Source organism: Bufo bufo, chromosome 3, assembly GCF_905171765.1.
Source record: "Bufo bufo chromosome 3, aBufBuf1.1, whole genome shotgun sequence".
Taxonomy (NCBI): domain Eukaryota; kingdom Metazoa; phylum Chordata; class Amphibia; order Anura; family Bufonidae; genus Bufo; species Bufo bufo.
The window spans coordinates 364,472,760-364,495,170 of NC_053391.1; the positions used below are offsets into that span (position 1 = coordinate 364,472,760).

At 42.0% G+C, this 22,411-nt stretch overlaps 1 long non-coding RNA gene across 1 annotated transcript; it reads left to right on the plus strand.

Moving 5' to 3' along the window:
- The first annotated feature begins 1,566 nt into the window (after window positions 1–1,566).
- LOC120995809 lies at window positions 1,567–18,626 on the plus strand. Its single transcript, XR_005777677.1, has 3 exons — window positions 1,567–1,701; window positions 16,687–16,692; window positions 18,614–18,626. It is a non-coding gene; the product is annotated as an uncharacterized LOC120995809 (long non-coding RNA).
- The last annotated feature ends 3,785 nt before the right edge of the window (window positions 18,627–22,411 follow it).

The window sequence follows — 22,411 nt, forward strand, 5'->3', positions numbered from 1 at the left end:
ATACCTTGTACTTGTCAGATCAGTACAAAAAAAAAATATATATATATATATATATATATATATATATATATATATACATACATATATAAAATTGTAAGAAGGTACCTGGAATCATCGTGGATCGAAGGTATGTGTCACCGAGGTTCCTGGCCTCGGTGAAGTAAGAGCCGGTATTTTATGTGTCAGCATCAGGTTTTGCTAATTGACACCTTGAGAGTTAGCATGGCTGTCATAGCTGATCCGGGACGACTCTTACTGGGAGTAGTCAAAGTGCTGGGTGGGTGACTACTCCCCATGTTCCAGGCCGGGCTTTGCCAGGCATAAAAACCAGCCAGCACTGCCAGGTGTGTGGATTTACCTCCCTCTGACAGTGGAGCTCAGGAGTCTGTGTGCTGTGAACTAAGGGCTGTGCTGGGATTTGAGGTTTGAGCTGGGCTGGAGGACTCAGGCTCCTCTAAAGGCGAACAGGTCGCCTATGGACTTGATGAGGCTGAACTGCTTACAGAGTGTGAATTAACACCCAGGAGAAAAGGTGACTTTTATTGTTTATGGACTTTCCTTGTGTGAACAAACACAGAGCCACCTGCGTTTTGTGATACACCTTATCTGCATTTTGTTATAAACCAATGTGTGAATAAACACCGCTGTTTGATTCAAGAACTGTGTACTTTGCCTCTATACTGCATCCGCTAGTCCTAACTACCAGAGCAAATCCCCACAATTGGTGGAGGATGCGCGCAGGCGCAGTGAGGCTGGCGTGAAAGCCAATATATTTTTGGGTTTGCATTTTTGGGCACAGTTGTATGTCGTACATCAAACCAGCTGTATTTCAACCCGTGCCCCACGACAAAATGGAGGCTGTTGTGAAGGCCCTCATGGAACCCTGGGAACCTGAGGCCGAAGGGCCAGCAGTAGGGGTGACCGCTTGTGATGGACGAACATCGGCAGGGAAGATGCGCGAACGCGATCAAATGTTCGCGAACCGCAAGTTTGCGGCGGGCCCCGTTCAATTTAATGGCAGGCGAACCTGAAAAACCTTCAGCTCATATTTGCAGCCACCAAATACTTACAAGAAGTGCAGAAATCGTCCCACAATATGGACAGAGACATACCAGAGGGGGATCAATGGCAAAAATTCCCACAAAAAATATGTATTTTAATCAGGGGCCATTTTTATGCGTCTTAAATTGAAACTCTCAAAAATGTGCCATGCTGGAAACTAGAAAATGTTTATTTTAGGCCACGGGAATACAGGCCCCAAAAATCATTCATTCAATGTACAGAAAAGAACAAGCTTTTGGGAGCCGCGGTTCATTTCTGAGATGTCTGTGTGGGAATCCGAAGAGCATCTCCATCTCCGTGCACCACAGGATGTCCTCCTCCTCCTGTGTTAGGAAAAATGTGATTTTTATTATAAAATGTATTAAATATTTTATTATTGAATGTATTAAATATGATAAGGATGCCCTCCTTTCCATTCCATGATGACTGGGAACCCCTGACGAAGAAACTGGGCCCTGGTTGGTTTGACTCGCAACTCTTCCGGGCTCCAAGCAATCTTGAAGCTTTGTCTTCTTCTCATTGTCTGTCGCTAGTAGAGGCCTAAGCATGCCAGGCAGGTTCCCCCAGAAGTATCTTGCTGGATGAGCAGCCAATACCGCACTTGCATCAATTTTGACAGGATTCAGCTCCAGGTGGATAGTATATATATATTTTTTTATGCTTTCCCCATCGCAACACAACGTCGTTGAATAAACAGAATACTGGCCGATTCTCTCCTGTCTTACGCAACATTTAATTTTCATTATTACATTTATTAAATATTTTAACATTAATTTTTTTAAACCAAAACTTGATTAAAATTATAAGAAAGTATACTTAAATTTGCCAAAACTGACCTAATAACTCAAGTATGAACTCTACCTTATAGGTCGATGTTAGTGTCAAGAAGAAGTGCACTCCTTTTACACCCTTGTCAGCTGACTCCACATAGATGTCTACAGAACCTGTTCTATTACACGCTTATACAAGTAGAGCCCCCCTGACAGAGTGGAGGGGATGTCAGCAGTAAGTTTGTGTTGACGTCACTGATTAATTTGCCCTTCCTCTGATCCATCAGAACAATAACCCACAAAAAACTAATCCTGTCTTTGGAGCATACGCCTTCACTCTATCAGAATTTGTTCAGTATTGCTAATGCCAATAAAAACAGGAGTGGCTCTAAAACAGAGATGACACGTGAATGGAATATTTGCATGTCTTCTGTGTTTTTTACCCACTCCTGCTTTTGGCTACCAAATCATAAGCCAATTCTGATGGGACCTTACAGCTGCTACACAGACAGGATCTGTTGTGCGTCTCATTTTTCCTTCCTCCTGACAGATCAGAAGAAAGGTCAAATAAATGATGATGTCAGCCAGGCCGAAATCCGTAGTGGGGAGGGTGTGAACAGCATGAGAAGTCCACAGAGTGTCCCTATGACAGAGTGGTGAGGTGGAATCAGCATGAGGAGACCACACAGTGGCCCAATGACAAAGTCTGGAGGTGACGGCAGCATCAGGAGGCCACAGAGTGGCACAATGACAGTGTGGAGGTGGCAGCAGTATTAGGAGGCCACTGAGTGGCACAATCACAGAGTATGTAGTTGGCAGCAGTATTTGGAGGCCAGCGAGTGGCCAGGTTACATAGTGTGGAGATGGCAGCATTAAGAGGCCAGAGTGGCAATGTGACATAGTGTGGACATGGCAGCAGCAGCAGCATGATACAACAGAGTGGCACAGTGACAAAGTGAGGAAATGGCAGATGCAGCAGCATGATACAACAGAGTGGCAAGGTGACATAGTGTGGACATGGCAGCATCAGTAGGCCACAGAGTAGCAAGGTGACATAGTGTGGAGGTGGGTGGCAATACTAGTACTTGCTGAAGATGGTGGGTAAAAAAAGGAGCACTTGGCACCAGATGTTTGGCATCAGGCGGGTAACAGCATCAGAATAGTAGCTGAGGCAGGTAGTCAGAAGAAAACGGTCTCTTTTGTCAAAATGTTGGTGTGGCACCATGGATGATCTAGTCTGATGCATCAGGCATTGGTGTGTTGAAATCCTGGCTGATCCACACCTGATTAATCTTGATGCAGTGCCCCACTATGTGCTATATGTGGGCACTTTAAGCTCTTGCTAAATGTCAAATCAAATGTATTGTGGTATCATGCTGTAGTTCCCTTTAACAGGCTGGCAGTATCATTTACCTTTATTCCCTCCTAGGTGGTGCAGGAACCACTTAGATATATAGCTGGGGGGGGGGGGGGGGGGGGGGGGTGTAAAGTTAGTGTGTCCGATGTCAAAGAATGGAGGAGGTGGAAATTCTTATTTCCACTGAAATATTTCACAAAAGATTTTACCGCATATAAGTGCAGCGCTTAACGTCGAATACAATATTTTTTTCCACCCAAATATTTCAAAAGAGATTTTAGCGTATATCAGTGCAGCGCTTAACGGCGAATACAAGATTTTTTTTCCACCCAAATATTTCAAAAGAGATTTTAGGGCATATCAGTGCAGCGCTTAACGCCGAATACAGTACAGTGCGTATCTATTTTTCTTTGTTTACTGAAATACGTCCCTATATGCTGTCAACAGAAATAACTGCAAAAGTGAACTGAAAATATATATTTCTTCTTGTACTGAAATAGGCCACTATACGCTTTCACTAGCAGTGCATATGTATTTTTATTTTTTTTATGAAATAAGCCCCTATATGTGTTTAAATGTTTTGTGTATTACTGAAATACTGCCCTATGCTCTTTCACAAGAAATGACTGCTAATTATTTTAGCGTAAATAACAACAAAAGTGACCTGCGTATATATTTTTTGTATTGTATTGAAATAGGCCACTAAATGATATCAGCGCAGTTAACAGCAAAAGTGACCTGCGTATATATTTTCCACAGATAAAAGCCACTAAAGGCTCTTCAACATAGCACTTGCACCCCAATAATTAATTGCTGGAATGACAGAGAGGTATTATGAGACTATCTGGATCCCCATGTAATGTTTCCCTGCACTTGTAAATCGATTGTTTTCACAATGAAGAATTTACTATAAGGGCTGTTTCACACGAGCGGATGCCGTGCGTGACATCCGCTGCGTGAATGACAGCCAAGACCCGATGCGGACAGCAGAAGCACGGAGCATTAACATGACTGATAATGCTCCGTGCCTCTCTGTGATCTCTTTACTACGAAATCACAATGACAACTTTATCTCACTGTGATTTCGTAGTAAAGAGGTCACAGAGAGGCACGGAGCATTATCAGTCATGTTAATGCTCCGTGCTTCTGCTGTCCGCATCGGGTCTTGGCTGACATTCACGCAGCGGATGTCACGCACGGCATCCGCTCATGTGAAACAGCCCTAACTCTCCCTAGCATCTGCACATGTCTCTCCTTGACTGTGAAATTATTCATCTCACTTATCCTTTCCGTGCACTAGTAAATCGCGTCTTTCCTTTTTTTTTTTTTAACAGTTTTTCTTTCACTCTCCCTAGCGCCCACATACACGTCTGTTCCTGAACAATGTACGATGGCGAATGGCAGCATCTAAGATGGCCACCGTATTTATAGGGCTGTGACATCACCGGGCTGGCTGCTGATTAGCTGCATGCATGGCATTATGGGTCATCCCGCCATCCCAGAGTTCCATGCCCCATGTCCTCACATGTGTAGCCGCCATTTTAGACGCCATTTTAGGAAATAAAGCAATTCGCTACCATAAAGCGTGACAAAATTCGCATTCGTTCAGAATCAAATTTTTCCTGACATTCGGAGCTAATTCAACCTCGTCAGCTTCGATTTGCTCATCTCTAATCACACCAGTTGCAATTAGTTGTTCCAATAGCATTTGTCCCTCTGTGTAGCTGCGGTATCTCAGCAGAACTGCACACAACTGCTGAACAATACAAATGCACTATATATAAATTATATAATAGGTATATCACACCCCTGACAGTTTTTTTGGGGGGGAACTGGTATATCACACCAGTGGAAATTATTTGTTCCAATGGCGTTTTTCACTCTGTGAGCTGAGGTAACGTAGCAAAACCGCAAACAAATGCTGCACTACCCAAATGCACTATATAGAAAGTATATAATTGGTATATAACACCCCTGCTTCAATCAGTTTTTTTGGGGGGGCAACTGGTACATCACACCAGTAGAAATTATTTGTTCAAATGGAGTTTGTCACTTTGTGTAGCGGTGGTAACGCAGCAAAACCGCAAACAAATGCTGCACTACCTAAATGCACTATATAGAAAGTATATTATTGGTATATAACACCCTGCTTCTATCAGTTTTTTTGGGGGGCAACTGGTATATCACACCAGTAGAAATTATTTATTCCAATAGCACTCTGGCACTTTTGGCACTCTGTGTAGCTGAAGTATCGCAGCAGAACCGCACACATCTGCAGCCCAATACAAATTCACTATAATATACTGTGTTAGAAAGTATATTATAGATAGGAAATAGTGATTTTTCTGACCCTTTTTAACGGCGCTGAAAACAGGAGGCAATGTTCTGCGTAATTTTGTATAAAAGAAGGTCGATTTTTATTCTTTAGTCAACGTGTTTCAAGGGCGCACAGCCTTCTTCATCAGGACAATAATGGCCATTATTGTCCTGATGAAGAGGGCTGTGCGCCCTTGAAACGCGTTGACTAAAGAAAAAAAATCTACCTTCTTTTATACAAAATTACGTGGAACATTGCCTCCTATTTTCAGCGCTGTTAAAAAGGTTCAGAAAAATCACTATTTCCTATCTCAATACTTTATCTCTCTTGCTGCATCTGGGGCAGAGAAAAAGGAACCTTGGCAGCAGTACAGGACCCCGCACCCTGGAGTGGAGAATACCAGCAAAAGCATCATACAGTTGTTGTGGCTTCACACAACAATAAATGGTAAGCGCTTCTTGTATATAGTGCCGTAAAAACTGTCATACAGCCACACACACGAGGAGCGGCCTCCTGTCTCCTTTCTCTTCTCTCTTTTATAGAAAGTATATTATAAGTATATTACACCCCTCAGTAAGTCACACCTATCAATAGCACACCTATACCAGTCCTTAATAGGACTTTTTTAACCCTATTAGCTAGCGTTTGGTTTCCCTAACAGTCTGTCCCTGCTCCACACAGCAACCTCTCCCTACACTGGCAAAAGACTGAATGTAAAATGGCGGCCAGATGGGGTTTATTTATAAGGTAGGGGGTATGTCCATTTGCTGAAATGTCTCCATTGGCTGTCCTGTACCACCTGATGGATGTGTCATAGGTCAAAGTTCTTCACAGTGTAGTAAAATATGGACATCGCCATATGTTCGCCCGTTCGGGTGAACTGCGAACAAGCAAAGTTCGCTGTGAAATGACCGCCGGGCGAACCGCAAGGCTATCTCTAGTGACCGCCACTTCGGTGGAAGAGGGGGAGACAGCCCCACTTTGGGTAATGGTGGGAAACGTGGAGGAATTGCCACCGGGTCCTGGGTTGGCAGACTTCAACGTCTCCAGGGAGAATTTTGGCACAGCCCAACGCCGAGACTCAACCCTATCCCGGGCCTGGGAGAATGTGGTAATACTTTATGGAGTACCCCAACAACCTGGGGCCGAGTCAATGTTTCCCCGTTTTGTGGTCCACCAGAATATGCTATATCGGGTAAGCCAGCTGTGGGGTGAACCAATTGAACAGTTGGTGGTGCCCGGGGTCTATCAAAAACTCGTGTTAGAGTTAGCCCATCGGGGCGGAGCTTGGCTGCAGAGCGAGACGCACATGTCGGTGTGAGCTCCGCTTCTGGCTAAGTTCACACAAGCTTATTAAGCTACAACCGGAGATTAGAAATGGGCAAAGTCGGTAGAGAGAGAACTAAAGATACACCAGGCACTCGTGGGAACCACTCTGCCCACGGAGAGATGGAAAAATACTTCAAAAGAGGCGCCGGACCGACAAGAGCCGAATCTAAGATGGCGCCGGATAGAGAAGCCTCTGAACAGGGAGACCAAACAGATGCATCGGTCGACTCAGATGGAGGTAGGGAAAGCGAAACATGCACCGGACGTCCCAGAGATAACCTCCCAGTATCCAGGGACTTTATTACCCAGGCATTAGGGGCTGCATTAGCACCGCTGAGACAGGACCTGCAAGACATCAAATCAGACCTGAAACAGGTTGGTGACAGGGTAGAATCCCTGGAAGCAGGCTGGGAAGGAGTTACTGCTTTTAACTCAGCGGTAACAAACAGCTTCGATCATGCTCAAGCCCATATTAACCAATTATACAACCTGATAGAAGATCAGGACAACCGCGGGCGCAGAAACAACCTGCGCATAAAAGGAGTGCCGGAGACTCTACCCTCAGACGCCATCATGGCTTCAATGGTGGAACTTTTTCACAAAATTTTAGGCCCGGACGCCATAGATGATTTCTCTATGGACAGGGCCCACAGAGCACTTCGACCTCCCCCTAAACCTCAAGAGGCACCAAGGGACATAATATGCCGTTTAGTTAGCTTCAGCACAAAGGAAAAACTGCTTAAAGCGGCACGGGATAAACATCCAATAGCATGTTTTGGATCCACAGTTGCTTTGTTTCAAGATCTGTCGCCTATGACCCTGCAAAAACGACGAGCTTTGAAGCCGCTCCTGGAAATCCTACAAAATAGGAAAATTATTTACCGATGGCTTCATCCGTTTGGTCTATTGGTGAATACACCAGGACATAAAGTTGCTATTAGGTCACCAGCAGACCTGATCCAGATCTACAACATCCTAGAGATAGAGCCATTAGACATCCAGGACTGGACTACTGTGAGAAATCTTACAGATCTCCCTGCGGTTCCGTCGCTGACTGCCTGGACCCCGGCCTCAGTATCCAGGCCCCAAAGGCAAAGGAAGAATATACCTAAGATGACACCTAAGCGGCTGACACTACATCCAGATTGAGATCTTATGCTTAATTGTATTGCTGAGTTACATAGTTGTGGTGAGGTGTAGAGAGGAGATTTAGAAAGATCTTGTGCTTATCTAGAGGAAAATTTATTTAAAATTTTATTTTTATTTTATTTGATGTCACTATTATGTTATTACATAGGTTAAACTGAAATTGATCCTCTGGTTGTTCTAAGGTTCTATAGGGATCATAGAAATGACACTTCCTCTCTCCTCTTCTGACTTTCTTGCATTTCTCTCTGTCCTTCGCCTCCCCTCTCCCACTTTTAGAGGGTTTGGTAGACTGAAGTCACTTTGATAGGGTTGTAGGGGATGGAAGAGGGGTATAACTTGAGGAGGAAGGATATTGCTCCTTTTTGTTGAATGGTTAGGAGCGGTTTTCTCCTTGCATAAATAGGTCAATATTGCTAGGTATGCCAAATATGTGAAGACCTGTATGCCTGTGTTTATGATGTTATATAAGGTTGTGACATTAGGAAAATCTATATGCTTGTGTGCACGGATTAGCCGTGTTTTCGGTCCAATTCTCCCCCCCCTAGATTGCCTCCTTATATGAGGAGACTTTGACATTAGGATGGATATCTTAATACTTTATATCATATACGTCATATGGATAGAGTTATCTACGATTTCATGTACTAATGATGTTTTCTTTATTCTTTTTGGAATATGTTTTTCTATCCTCTCCCCTCCCCCCCTTTCCCTCCTTTTTTCCTGCAGCGGGCTACCATAAAGATCTGCTCTTTCAATGTCAGAGGGTTAAACTCACCTGCCAAAAGAAGTCAGATAATTCAGCTTATGCGCAAGCAGAAGGTGAGCGCCTTGATGTTACAAGAGACACACTTCAAGAAGGACCATGTGCCGAGATTGAGCCATCTTACTTACAATAGATGGTATCACAGTACATGGTCCTCCTCAGCTTCAAAAGGAGTTTCAATAGCTCTACATAAAAACTTCCCTCTAAATGTGAGCTCTTGCTTAGAAGATCCAGAAGGTAGATTCCTTTTTATTAAAGGCACAATAGGTAACAGTACTTATACACTGGGCAACATATATGCACCAAACACTCTGCAATCCAAGTGGATAGGTTCTACCCTAAACCTCCTAAGAGATTTTACAGAAGGTACTTTAGTTCTGGGTGGAGACCTAAATATCACATTACACCCGCTTATAGATTCATCTACGGGTATCTCGTCTACCTCACATACAGCTTTGAAGAGAGTTCACTCGGATATAAGCTCTATGGGGCTGGTAGATGTGTGGAGGACACTAAATCCAACGGTTAAGGATTACTCTCATTACTCGGTAGCCCACAGATCATATCAAAGACTTGACTATCTGTTTGTCCCTACTTGTAAACTGACCTCTTGTGTTAACGCCTCAAATTGGTACTTTGTGGTTGTCTGATCATGCACCGGTGTTTCTAGAGATGGGTTTTGAGTCATTGCCTAAACCTATGTCAAATTGGAGGCTAAATGAGACATTATTGGATTCATTGGAGCATGTTCAGAAGACTATAGGGAAACTAGAGGAATATTTCCAGCTTAATGTAACTCCAGATGTTTCACAAGGAACTATATGGGAGGCCCATAAGGCTATAATAAGAGGTCATTTTATAAGTCTTGGTTCATTCCTTAAAAAGAAAAGAGAGGAACAGGTGGTAACCCTAACACAGAGGATACAGACTTTGGAATGCTCTCATAAAGAAACCCGATCTGAAGATGATCTGATACAGTTGAATTTAGCACGCTCAGCCCTCAAAAATTTTTTGAACCAAAAGACGGCAAAGCTTTTTCTCTCTGCGCGATTTAAATACTACGCGCATGGGGACAAAGCCTCAAAATTTTTACTCGCACAGATTAAAAAGAGGAAAGCTAAATCATACATACAAAAGATTCGCACAACAACATCCTCATTAGCCAGAAATACAGAAGAAATAGCGATACGGTTCAAAGAATTTTACGAGACACTTTACAACCTCCGGTTAGGAGATACACCACAAGATAGAGATCGGAGATCAAAAAGGATTGATGATTGGTTGGCTTCTCTGGAACTTCCTACTTTGGGGAACCACCAGATTACCTCTCTACTCAAACCTGTTACATTACAGGAGTTAATGGAAGTAGTTAAGTAATCCCCTATGCATAAAAGTCTGGGCCCTGATGGCCTTCCAATGATCTATTACCACAAATTCCAAAAAGTTCTGCTGCCTCAATTTTTGATATTATGTAATGACACACTTAGAGGAAGTCCTTTGCCAGAACAGATGTTGTTGGCTCACATCACTATTATTCCTAAAGAAGGAAAGGATGAAACAAATTGCGCAAGTTATAGGCCTATATCCCTACTAAATAATGATTTAAAAATATTTGCAAAAATTTTGGCTCTCAGGTTAAAGCCATTACTACCTAATCTCATAAATAGTGAACAAGTGGGGTTTGTAGCGGGGAGAGAAGGTAGAATGAACACCACTCGCCTTATCAACATTACTCAGTACGCACGTAGCCGATCTGTACCTTTACTATTGTTGGGAACAGACGCCGAAAAAGCGTTTGACCGAATTGATTGGTTATTTATGCAAAAGGCCTTGATGAAGTTTAAAATCCCCGTAGACTTTGTCAATGCTATCATGGCCATGTACTCCAAGCCATCTGCTAGGGTGATGGTTAATGATACACTCTCTCCCCCTCTGCAGATTTCCAATGGAACAAGACAGGGTTGTCCGTTATCGCCCTTATTATTTGTTTTGACAGTGGAGTGCTTATTTCAGGCTATTAGGCAGGATGATAGAATACGGGGTATTGAGCTACAAGGGGTGCATCACCAACTAGCAGCATTTGCTGATGACCTTTTGGTAATAATTACAAATCCAAATGAAGCATTTACGGCTATACAGTCATTATTTGAACTTTTTGGGGAGCTATCTAACTTTTTGATTAATCCCACAAAGTCTCAGGTTTTAAATGTGACTATGGATACCCGAAGCCAAAAGGGCCTGGAGCTCAATACCCCGTATCAATGGTCAGCCACTAGCATGAAATTTTTGGGCATTAAACTTACATCGGATCCTACTCGGATATATGATGAGAATTATAAAGGTTTATCTGATGAAGTTAGAGATACGCTAGATTCATGGGAAATACCATTTACAACCTGGTTTGGCAGACGCTCATTAATTAAAACCATTATACTACCCAAGATTTTATATCTTCTCCAAACCCTCCCTATTCCCCTCCCTCGCTCCTTTTTCACCAAATTGGAATCAACACTGTCCAAGTTCCTGTGGAATAAAAAAAGACCTAATCAATAGAAATATAGGCTGGCTCACAGTATTTTTGCATTAAATTTTTTTCATTAATACACTAAATTAAATGACTTGTACCATCATACAACATACATACATGCATACATGTGTAAATATAGGTGTATAAGTGCGGAGCTCACGCACAATCCTATATATCTGGAGTACTCCTAATAGGACCAAATGGCTAGAGTGAGGCTGCAAGAGATATTCAAATGAACCGCTTGTATGTCCAGGACATGGATGGCAATTTGCCAGGTGATTGAAACAAAAGTTCAAACAACGATTACAAAATGTCCTTGCTGTATTCTCATCAAGAGAGGTTCTGCATTCACATAACCTGTAACAGATCTTAGCCGCAACTGTTAGACAGTGCTCCACTTACTTTTTCGCTTGCGGAGCAAGATTTCAGACAAGCTCACTCAGCGTCTCACGTGTCCAGCCAGGTAATGAATCGCTGGGTTAGTGACGCAGGCGTCTGAAGCCGTCAGACCAACGGAAGCTGGTTGAGCTGAGCTGAGCTGGTAATTGCCTTAGCCTGTCAGGCCGGCAGCAGTAGATGTTACAAGGTTTTACCTTGATTTGCGGCAATAGTGACACAGGTGTAGTCCACTTTTTGAGTAGTTAGTGAATGCAAACCTTTAAAGCGGTATGGGACGTCTTCGGATACTTTAAAAATCCTCAAAGAACTGGAAATTGAAGCAAAGTCCTCCTCTTGCAAAAAACCGCACCGACAGCCTTGGTCTCTATACACACTAGACGCGTTTCGGAAACAAGTTCCTTCCTCAGTAGATAATCATAGAATGCTGAATGTAGATACAAGTCATGACTTTAAATACCCTTTTTCAGGTTAATACAAAATGTGGGTCGGATTGTGGACTGGGCTAATTACACAGCCTCAATCCACACCTATACAATGTAAGCAGTGATTGCTCACAGTTTCATAGCAACCTATAACTTCCTATCACACTATGTATATATATGCACACAGTATATACTAAAAACATATAGACAAACCCAAGAATAAATTATAACATATGCTGAATAGACTAATATCTCAATCCAGACATCTTTAGCATGGGTTACCTATTTAAAAAAAAAAAAAAAAAAAAATTAAAAAAAGAAAAAAAAAATTTGAAACATTATTTGGAGAAAATTTTTTGAAATTTTTTTTTTTAGGATTTTTATTTTTAAACTTATTTTATTTATTTTATTGTTATAAACAGTACTTTTTATGTTATTGTTCATACTTTGAATATTTATAAACATATGCTGTAAAGTATTGATTACAGATCATTTATATATGGTGGAAATAGGGACTGTGATATGAATTGAGTTTGCAGTTCGATCCGTATCTGCTATTAAACCTTTTCAATACTACAACTTAGTCTATTCAGCATATGTTATAATTTATTCTTGGGTTTGTCTATATGTTTTTAGTATATACTGTGTGCATATATATACATAGTGTGATAGGAAGTTATAGGTTGCAATGAAACTGTGAGCAATCACTGCTTACATTGTATAGGTGTGGATTGAGGCTGTGTAATTAGCCCAGTCCACAATCCGACCCACATTTTGTATTAACCTGAAAAAGGGTATTTAAAGTCATGACTTGTATCTACATTCAGCATTCTATGATTATCTACTGAGGAAGGAACTTGTTTCCGAAACGCGTCTAGTGTGTATAGAGACCAGGGCTGTCGGTGCGGTTTTTTGCAAGAGGAGGACTTTGCTTCAATTTCCAGTTCTTTGAGGATTTTTAAAGTATCCGAAGGCGTCCCATACCGCTTTAAAGGTTTGCATTCACTAACTACTCAAAAAGTGGACTACACCTGTGTCACTATTGCCGCAAATCAAGGTAAAACCTTGTAACATCTACTGCTGCCGGCCTGACAGGCTAAGGCAATTACCAGCTCAGCTCAGCTCAACCAGCTTCCGTTGGTCTGACGGCTTCAGACGCCTGCGTCACTAACCCAGCGATTCATTACCTGGCTGGACACGTGAGACGCTGAGTGAGCTTGTCTGAAATCTTGCTCCGCAAGCGAAAAAGTAAGTGGAGCACTGTCTAACAGTTGCGGCTAAGATCTGTTACAGGTTATGTGAATGCAGAACCTCTCTTGATGAGAATACAGCAAGGACATTTTGTAATCGTTGTTTGAACTTTTGTTTCAATCACCTGGCAAATTGCCATCCATGTCCTGGACATACAAGCGGTTCATTTGAATATCTCTTGCAGCCTCACTCTAGCCATTTGGTCCTATTAGGAGTACTCCAGATATATAGGATTGTGCGTGAGCTCCGCACTTATACACCTATATTTACACATGTATGCATGTATGTATGTTGTATGATGGTACAAGTCATTTAATTTAGTGTATTAATAAAAAAAAATTAATGCAAAAATACTGTGAGCCAGCCTATATTTCTATTGATTTGATCTCTTTTTTCAGCTGGTAACTGAAAGGCTGAGCTCCAGTAGTTTGCTGGTGGAGCCTTTTCTTATTTGATAATAAAAAAAGACCTAGACTTACAAAAAAATACACTTCCCTACCTATTAAACAAGGAGGAATGGGGGTTCCGGATTTTTATGGTTATTATTTGGCGGTTCACGGTATGAGATGCCTGGAATGGCTACGCTACAAAGGTGACAGACTGGATATTCAATCGGAATTTGCCATTAGCCAAACTGCATTGCGGCCTCTTCTGCTGCATGGAAAGTATACATCTGAGTCATGTATTGGAAACCCCATTACTAAGAATACAATATGGCTATGGAGACAAAAATTGAGTATTCATTTTCTCACTGCTACAATTTCCCCTTTGACACAGCTGAGAGATATCCTGCAAGATGCTCCCCTACAATTTATACAAACTTTACCTGAAAAGGCTAAAGCTATAACTACACCAGTGGTAGACTTATTAGATACCTGGGGTACACTAGAGAAGGAATGGGACAGAAGGGAAAGTATTACTTCTTTGTCTTTTTTACAAAGATCATATATTAGAGATTATTTAAAGCCATTGACTCCACTACATAAGACAGACCCAACTAGGTTTGAGAAAATAGCCCTTCAGAAACAGGAACCAGTTAAAAAAATCTCTATATTATACTCCATGATTCTTACCTTTACAAGCCCAGAGATTAACCCATATCTAGCGAAATGGGAAACGGATTTGAGCTTGGATAGAGAAAATAAATCACTAATTAGGTGTCTTGCAATGACTCCAAAGATCTCGACTTGCGTGAGATTGCAAGAAAACTATTTTAAAATACTTACCAGATGGTATTATACACCAGATATTTTACATAAAATGTACCCTGAAGTTAGTGAAACATGTTGGAGATGCAAAAGAGAAATAGGCACCTTTTTTCATATCTGGTGGGAATGCGAGGTAATTGGAGTCTATTGGAAACAGATCTGCTCAACAATCACAGGGATATGTAAGATTCATGTACATCCATCTCCACAGATTTGTCTATTGAATTTAATGGACAAAATAAAGAGTTCGAGTTTGATTAAACGTCTTATTTCACACTTACTGGCAGCTGCAAGGATATTAGTGGCAGCCAAATGGCGAGATACATCCCCTCCCTCATTGGGTACTTGGGAACTTAGATGCGATGACATATATAGGATGGAACAAATAGCAGGTTGGGAAAACAGATCCACCCAAAAATTCCAAAAAATATGGAACCCTTGGATAATTTACAGAGGCTTCCAAATTAATTAAAGTACCACCTCCTTTATCCTTTACTCTAGGGTTTGAGAGGCCTGCAGGGCTGCTTTTTGAGCGTTGCTGAAACGTACGCTGCAACATCCCCTCCCTCCCCACTCTCCCCTTATATCCCCTCCCCCCCCCGTCCCCGCTATACCGTTATATATAGTTTATTTTTTCTGTTTCATTTTTCTTATGCTTGGATTATCTTTTTGCACTTGGAATTATAAGTGTATTAAGCTGTCTTGTATTGTATAAGATGTCATGTTTATCTTCACTGATATTCATATATTGATCTTTTAAAAATTTTGTACTTATGAGACAAATATGTACAATAAAAATTGTTTGAACATAGAGTTAGCCCATCAACATGTGGCGGTTGCCACAGTGAAGATTGCTGACAGCCTCTCCTCTAAACAGACTCAGGAGGCCAGGGAGTTCATCAGCAGGAACATGGATGTGTTCTCAGACCTGGATGCACTTCCATAATCTAGCATGACATTGTCACTGAGCCACAGGCCAAAATCCAGTTGAAACCATACCCGAGGCTGGACGACAGGCCATCTCTGAGTAAGTACAACTAGACACCATCGAGGAGTCCAGAAGTGAGTGGGCCAGCCCTAAAGTACTGATACCCAAACCGGACGGGACGTTGCGGTTTTGTAACAATTTTCGAATCTTAAATGAGGTATCTAAGTTCAGCGCGTATACCATGCTCCGGGTAGATGAGCTGATTGAGAGGTTAGGACAAGCCCGGTATTTTTCTGTTTTGGACCTCACCAAAGGGTACTGGCAAGTACCCTTAACGGAGGCTGCCAAAGAGAAAATGGCCTTCATCCTACCGGAGGGGTTGTACCAGTATAAGGTGTTACTCTTTGGTCTGTATGGCACCTCCGCAACTTTCCAAATGCTAATAGACATTGAGCTGCGTCCACATCTTCGGTAGGCTTCAGCTTACCAGGATGATATTGTCATCCACAGTACGGACTGGGAAAGTCACCTGCCCAAAATGCAGGCTTTAGTAGACTCCCTTCGAAAAGCTGGACTAACTGCTAACCCAAACAAATGCACGATAGGGTTAGAGGAGACAAAATACATGGGGTATGTCATTGGGCGCGGAGTGATCAGACCCCAAGTAAACAAAATAAAGGCGATAAGAAATTGGCCCTGACCTGTCACCACTAAACAAATAAAGTCATTCCTGGGAATGATAGGCTATTACATGAGATTTGTTCCCCACTTTGCCACTATAGCCGCTCCCTTGACAGAGCTCTTAAAGAGACGAAAATCAGTGATGGTTCGCTGGGATGAGTGGGCGGAAGAGGCTTTTTGCACTCAATAGGGAGTTCATGGTACAGACAGATGCCTCCGAAGTAGGCCTCGGTGCCGTACTCTCTCAGGAAGTCAAAGGGAGGAGCATCCCATTGTCTTTTTAAGCCATAAGCTCACCCCAGCCGAAACCAGGTATAGTATAGTGGAGAGAGAGTACCTGGCAATCAAGTGAGTACTCGAGTCTCTCCGCTATTTGTTGGGGAGAAAGTTCCATCTGGTGACTGACCACTCCCCTCTCAAGTGGATGAGCCAGGCTAAAGAGATAAATGCTTGAATCACCAGGTGATTCCTGTCCTTACAGAACTTTAAGTTCTTCGTGGAACACAGGGCAGGCCGGTTGCAGGGAAATGTGGATGCCTTGTCTTGGGTATACTGTATGGCAGGTGTTCACCCCCTCAGGGTTGAGCAAAGGGGGGTTATGTAAGAAGGTACCTAGAATCATTGTAGATGGAAGGTATGTGTCACCGAGGTTCCTGGCCTCGGTGAAGTAAGAGCCGGTATTTTATGTGTCAGCAGAAGCTATTGCTAATTGACACCTTGAGAGTTAGCATGGCTGTCATAGCTGATCCGGGACGGCTCTTACTGGGAGTAGTCAAAGTGCTGGGTGGGTGACTACTCCCCATGTTCCAGGCAGGGCTTTTCCAGGAATAAAAACCAGCCAGCACTGCCAGGTGTGTGGATTTACCTCCCTCTGACAGTGGAGCTCAGGAGTCTGTGTGCTGTAAACTGAGGGCTGTGCTGGGATTTGAGGTTTGAGCTGGGCTGGACGACTCAGGCCCATCTAAAGGCGAACAGGCCGCCTATGGACATGATGATGCTGAACTGCTAACAGGGTGTGAATTAACACCCAGGAGAAAAGGTGACTTTTATTGTTTATGGACTTTCCTTGTGTGTGAAGAAACACCAAGCCACCTGTGTTTTGTGACACACCTTATCTGCATTTTGTTATACACCAATGTGTGAATAAACACCGCTGTTTGAATCAAGAACTGTGTACTTTGCCTCTATACTGCATCCGCTAGTCCTAACTACCAGAGCGAATCCCCACAATATATATATATATATATATGTAAAACACTAGTGATACACCGGCGCTTGCACTGAGTTGAACTGACGCAGCGGTACCGCAACGGTATCGCCACCGTTGGAAATCAAATAAATGATGTGTACAATATATATGTTAGGTACTGCGCGACCTATACCCCCTATTCCTTTCTAAATCAGAACGGCACCATGAAGGTACGCAGTGATTATAACAGAGACTTACAGTTTGATTGGGATGTCTTTATCCTAGGTGTTCCTCTGTAGGCGCTGTTCTTCTGCGTCTTTCTAGTTTTCTTCTTTTTTCTTTTCTTTTTGGTGCCGTTCGGGATGAGGAAAGGTGTAGGGGGCTGAGCCCTAATGGTAATGACTGTTTTTTATAAAATTATATATATGGAGCTTGGCCCGGCTGGTGGCACAGCTCGTGGTTAAAAGGAGCCGCTTGTTCGCGCTCGCTCGGAGCGCTGCGTGACGTCACGGCAGTGGCTACAGTGGACCAGGAGGACCAAAGTTTAACCCAACGCGTTTCGATTAGTTCGCTAATCTTCGTCAGTGATGATTCCTCTGGCTCCTAGTGCTGTTTTTAAAGGTCTGTAACTCCTCCCTTCCCTAACTCCTGCATCCCTGGCATTCTTGATTGATGTTTTAGTTGAAGGCAAATAGTTCTATCTCTGAGTTTAGTCCCGAGGGTACCAGAGTATTTAAGTTGAATATCCAGCGACTTTCCGATCTGGACATTTTCTTAATAAAATCTCCTCCTCTTTTGTCTTTTTTAACTATTTCGATACCACAGAAAGTGGTGCCGCTGTAGTTTCCTCCGTGTTTGTCCTTATAATGTCTAGAGAGTGGGTGGCCCTCATATTTCCTTCCTATGTTGTAAATATGTTCCCCTATTATTTTGCTTATAGTTCTCTTTGTACTTCCTATATATGTTTTTTTGCACGGACATGTTATGGCGTATATTGCACCCTGACTTCTGCAGGTTATATGATCCTTTATTTTATATGTTTCTGTGTCCCCTGTCCATTCATTTTTTATTTCCATGTTAGTGTGCTGTTTTTTATTTGTTTTTAGTTTTTTACAGACACCACAATAGCCACATGGAAAAAAACCTCCCTGGGGTTTTTGTCCAAGAATAGTGTTCTGATTGTCATTTTGTTTACTCAGGCATTTGTTGGTGGGGACTATTATACTGCCCACGTTTTTGGCTTTTCTGTAGATAAATTTAGGATTTTTTGGGATCTGGTCTCCTATTATCTTATCTTCCTTCAAGGTTTCCCAGTGTTTTTTGATAATCCTTCTCAATATTCCTGCTTGGCTGTTATACTGTGTGATAATGGGTGGCATTTCAAAGGTTTCCACTTTTGTACTGTCTCCTGGTTTTTTCTTCTTTTTAATTAACTCCTGTCTATCTAGTTTTCCTACTAGTTCTTTCTGTATTAGTAACTTGTTCATATTGTAGCCTTTCTCTTCAAATTTTTTCAGCATTTTGTCTGCCTCTGTTTGATATTCGCTTTCCTTTGTACAGTTACGTTTTAGTCTCATAAGTTGTCCCTTGGGAATATTTTCCAACCACTGTGGGAGATGGCAGCTTTCACGGGAGATTGTAACGGTCATGTCCACACACACACAGGGGGAAGGGTAGTGACCACTGCGCTCCACCCTCACCCCTGGCCCTGCCTACTTGCCTCACGAGTCCTGATGACAGGGGACAACTGGACGGCAGTCCCTAACTTAGGATATGTGCAGGGAAGACAGACAAGACAAAATACGGAACATGAACGGACCGGGCAGAACCAAGAGAGCTACGCAGTACAACGGATTAAGCAAAGAATGGTCAGGAGAAGCCGGGGTCACATACCAGGAGAGTAGCGAACTACAAGAGGAGTCCTAAGAGAGTAGTCAGGTGGGAGCCGAGGTCACAATACCAGGATGTATGCGCAGTACAGGAGGAGCAGGCAGAGGATCGTCAGGGAACAGGATCAGGTAAATATTCAGTAGTCCAACAAATAGCCAGGAACCTAGAAATTAACAGGCAACCTGTAGCCAGCAGGCTGCCTGTATTTATAGTGGGGAGTGAGGGTCATGTGACGTGGCCAGCGTCACATGACCGACAGACCAACCAGTCGAGCACCGAGTGATCAGCTCGGCGCTCAAGGCAGACCAGGAGCAGGGAGCCACCCAGCTAGTAAAGCCGCCCTGGGAATGAGGTCAAACACAGAACCTCATTCCAAAAGCTAAGCAACAGTTCTGCGGGCAATGGGGGACCGAGTGCACCTTCGGAACCCCGTGACAGAGATAAAGCCATTGACGTCTGTGGGTTTATTGTATGTCCTGGTTTGTATTTTGCCATCCTCTATGTAGATGGTTAAGTCCAAGAAGTTTATTTCGCTCTGACTGAATGTTGGTGTAAATTCCAGATGGTAGTCATTGTTGTTAATTTCTTTGAAAAACGGTGGCGATACCGTTGCGGTACCGCTGCGTCAGTTCAACTTAGTGCAAGCGCCGGTGTATCACTAGTGTTTTACCTTTACAATATATCGCCAACACACCTAGGCCAGCTGCACATAAATAAACTAATTAATAATAACAAATAAAACCAAAACTAATAAAACTGATAAAATTTTATACAAACAAAAATAAAAATAAAAACAAAAATAAAATAAAGATAAAAATAAAAATAAAAATAAAAACAAAAACAAAATAGGAAATAGAAAACTGTGGAACATATACCACCACACAAATTTAAACAGCTCAATAGGACCAAAACCTACAAAGAAGAATATTAAACTTGGAGATAAAAAATACCCAAACAAAAGAGTAAAATCAATTAGACAAATCCAATTGATACACCTACCACACAAAGAAATAATGTCAAAATTATGGTGGGACAGAAAAGACAGAATACAGAGGGTACAAACCTTCTTTGGTTCATACAAAAGACAATCCGAAGTGTTCAATCAAGACAATGGCATACAGTTCACATATGTGAAGGATACACTCACAGAATTAGAACAACTCCTAATTCTCGAGATGAAGGACCTCTGGGAAATTACCTCACTGGAGAAATACCTTGAATGGGATATCATACCCAAGGGATTAAAAGTAGAGAAGACACTGTCAGGGGACATGGGAGAACATGGCACAATAAATGAATGGGAACGCATGTTCCATGAATTCTCCCGCAATGCAATTAAATTCATCATCAATAAAAGGGGAGAAAGATTGCGAAAAACTAACAAAATAATTATGGCAATATTTGAAACACTGAGACCTTGGAAAGACCATGCGAGTATCCATCAACTGGTAGAAAATATAAAAAGAAGAATTCACCAGAAAGAAGAGGAAATTAAAGAAAAGAAGAGCAGAAAATTTAACCGTGATGCATTACCAAAAAATCACACGGAATATAACAGCCAGGACTCCTTCCAAACACTGGACGAAGGTAGATATAGCCAAGTGGAGGAACACACATCCATCTTCACGGTACATGAAGAGGACAATTATCAAGACGAGGGGGACATTCAAATAGAACAACCGATACCAATAACCCCAGAAGTCATGATCAGAAGACAAAACGAAGTCACAAATAGAAATGAAATACAGACGGACAACCGCTATGAGGTACTGATGAATTATGAGACAGATGAGGAAGAAATAGCTCCCTCCCGTCAACAGAAGAAAACACAAGAAAGAGACAGACAAGACAAACGAAACCCGTTAGAAGACAATCATCAAAAAGATGAGAAAGAACACAATATCGAAGGAAATGATGCGAAGGTTATTACAAATAACCACGACACCAGGAAAAAAGAATCAAGAACCACAAACCAAACAATGACAACAAGAAATACACACAGAAATAAATCTCAAGAGCAGGAAAGAGGACGTAATGAACAGAGAGAAAAAAGAACAACAATAAAAAAAACTGTGAAACAGGATTTTTTTCTGAGAAGAAAAAGTGCAAGAGGGGTAATAGAGGAGGGAAACTCGCCCAAAAGAAGAAACTAAAACAAAAGGAGATCAGAATGGGGTCAGGACAGAAGATTTTTAACCTTAGCACACACATACTAACAAAGGGAGAACAAAATATCCTGGAAAAAGGGTTAAAATTTGCACCCAGTACGCTGTTCAATAAATTTGAAGCGTTCATAGGGATCCGCAAATTTATGAGAAGACTAGCCCTAAAGAAATATTTCATAAAAAAAACAACAAAAAAACAACAATAATAGGGAAGATACCAATAAAATCTACCAATCCGACAAAACAGAAGCAACAGAAGACAACCATTCAGAAAAGGGATACAAACACACTGATTTAAAAGCAAAATCCAAATACCATCCAGTGCAAGAATATTCACAGGCACTTAACAGTTTCATGAACATGGTCACTAAGGACATACGAAAAATCAGAAGTCCAAAAAAGCAAAAACATAATAAAAAACATCTAGGAAATATATCCCATGCAGAACGGGAAGCACTAACAAAAATACAAGAAAATGACAAAATCATCCTAAGACCTGCTGACAAAGGCGGGGGAATTGTAATACTGGACAAAGAGAAATACCAACAGGAAGCATACAAACTACTAGGAGACAAGAAAACATACAAAATACTAAAAAATGACCCAACAGAAGGGTTCAAAAAGGAATTAGGTGAACTAGTTAAGAAAGGAAAAACAGAAGCCATCCTCAACCCTAAAGAGGCTGAATACATAGAAACGAAACAACCCAGAATTGCCACATTTTACTATAATCCAAAAATCCACAAAAGCACAACAGACCCCCCAGGAAGACCAATAATATCACGAGTAGAATGCCTGACAAGCAATCTATCCGAATACATAGACCGCTTCCTGCAACCGTGTGTAGACCTGCTACCAACACACTTGAAAGACACCCAGCACATCCTGAACATCCTAAATCAGGTTAAATGGGAACCAAACTACATTCTAGGCACCCTGGATGTCAAATCCCTATATACCATCATTGAAAATTAAAAAGGGTGCAACGCAGCAAAAACATGCCT